The following is a 2367-nucleotide window of genomic DNA, read 5'->3' as shown; positions in this document are numbered from 1 at the left end:
CTCCTGCCTCAGCCTTCCAGGTAGCTGGGATGATAGGTACATGCCACCATGCCTGGCTAATTTTTCTATTTTTTGTAGAGACGGGGTCTCGCTCTTGCTCAGGCTGGTCTCCAACTTCTGAGCTCAAGGCTGTCTCAGCCTCCCAGAGTGCTAGGATTACAGCCGTGAGCCACCGTGCCCAGCCTGAAAGCTAATGTATGAATATTAATGAGATGGTTGCCAACTCTGTTTCACATGCATCAGAAGCCCAGGAAAGGATGACAAGAAAGGACCCAGGTAAAATTCTCCAGAACTCAGTGGGTCTGTCTTTAGTTGTTAAAAGTCAGATTCCATAGCATGATTCAGGTACAGCCAGTCTCATCCATAGAACCCCCAAAACAGAATTCAACCAACCCAAATTTCTATTTCCTTAACTATCTTTCAGGTGTCTATCTAGAATTCTCTTGAACAAATCACTCCTTCAATACAGTCGTCATAAAAAGTAATCTTAGTTGCCTCTTTAGCACAGTAGGCAGCACATGAGTCTCATAAAAAGCAATCTTTTCCAAAATGACTAAAATTTCTCAATTTTTGTTTTATTTTTAATATCCCCCTAGGTAGTCCAATCAAATGAAATTGACTACAAGGATGATTAAATGAAGACACCAATGCCTAATTATGCTTGTCTAAACTAGCCAAGTAATTTTTACAGTCCTGTCTCCTAATTTCTCCAGGTAATTACATCAGGTCTTCCTTTGTTTATTTTGGTTATCACCTCATTCTTGGCCCAGTTCTATCCTTCCAGACATTGCAGGCATAGAAGCATCTAGAATAATATGCCTGCTCTTTGAATTTACAGCTCACTGGGTTTAGTTACAGGGTGATGGAACATTTGCATTTTGTGCCTTGCTGCAGCAGAGTCTTTACTTGTACCTCACCTAAAATGCTACAAGGGCCCTTGGATTTTGAGCTCTGGAAACAATAATGATTATTTAAAATGGTATCTTTGGCCAAGCATGGTGGCTCACACCTAATCCTGGCACTTTGGGAAGCCAAGATGGGAGGATTGCTTGAGGCCAGGAGTTTGAAACCAGCCTGGGCAACAGCAAGACCCCGTCTATGCAAGAAAAATTTTAAAAATTAGCCGGGGGTGGTGGCAAGCTCCTGTAGGCCCAGCTACCTGGGAGGCTGAGGCAGGAGGATCGCTTAAGCCTGGGAGTTGGAGGTTGGAATGAGCTATGATGATGCCACTGCACTCCAGCCCAGGTGACAGAGTGAAACTCTGTCTCAAAAATAAATAAATTAATTAATTAAAATGTCATCTTTGACAATGCTAGACATTTTTAAAAGAATTAGTACGAACCTATTTTCTTTTTCATCAATCCCATGCTATCTGATGCTTTTTCTCTTGGTGGACTCATGGGAAACGCTGGCTCTCCTGACCCTCCAGCTTTCCTGCTGCCCCTTTGCAATCTACCACTGCTCGTTCCTCAAAATTCTAGGCTCTCTGCTCTGGCATTTGTGTGAAATAATGGGAGGGGATATGTGAGTGAGTGACCAAAAAAGAACTGAGATTGTTCAAACCAGCTTGAACATTAGATCGAAATTAGTACCCTCAAGTCTAGATTGACAGCAGTGATCAGGTGGGATGAAGAATTCAGAACAAATTGGGAAGCAGTACAGACCTGGAGTTCGGTCACCCAATAAATGGCAGGGTGTACGTTATGTTCAATCTCTAATTGCTCAATTCTCCATAACACATAATCTTATAAATTCTCACTCCAAGACATAAACTAATTTTTATTGTTCTAAGATAACTGCACTTAGAGTTTAATCTCAACAACTGATTATAGAAAGGGGAGCAGAAAAAATGGTTTTCCTTTCTATGACCTGAGGCCAATTCTCCTCACCTTAATTGTTCACGGACCAATGACAAATGCCCCAAATGCTTTTCACATATTCATTTTATCATGACATCGCCTCTATGCCCAAGTTAGAAACCAGAGAGGCCAATGGAAACTCTCTCAGTGTCCGCAAAAGCCTGGTGAGGTCTCAGAGGAAGAACAGCTTGGATTAAATTGGTTTTTTAATCTCAAGTACATTTTGTCCTTTTTAGCTATTCCAGGTGTTTTCCTGTCCTCTCCCTCCTCTTTCTATTTAGTACTGTTGTTTTCAGCACCCTGTTTCATCCTCGTGCATATTCCTTCAGAATAATAGGTAATGGCTTGAACCAACAAGGCTTAAATAGTGTGGTTAAAAAGAGCCCTGGATTACATGTCAGAAAGTCTCCAGGGGAACCAAGGCCACTCTTGACAAGCCTGGAGCCCTTGAGCAAGTCATTTGATCTCATACCTCACAGCTTCCTCTTTCTTTTTTTCTCTTGATAAA

General features: G+C 41.8%; 1 protein-coding gene across 1 annotated transcript in view; it reads right to left on the bottom strand.

Annotated features, from left to right (window-relative positions):
- Positions 1 to 2367, bottom strand: part of LOC105806483 (N-acetyllactosaminide beta-1,6-N-acetylglucosaminyl-transferase) — a 15191-nt gene that overhangs the window by 11475 nt on the left and 1349 nt on the right. The gene's annotated exons all lie outside the window — the stretch shown is intronic.

The sequence above is a fragment of the Propithecus coquereli genome, unplaced genomic scaffold, assembly GCF_000956105.1.
Source record: "Propithecus coquereli isolate 6110/MARCELLA unplaced genomic scaffold, Pcoq_1.0 Scaffold141, whole genome shotgun sequence".
Taxonomy (NCBI): Eukaryota; Metazoa; Chordata; class Mammalia; order Primates; family Indriidae; genus Propithecus; species Propithecus coquereli.
Note: the sequence above shows the minus strand (reverse complement) of the source record. Positions and strands in the feature narration are given on the sequence as shown.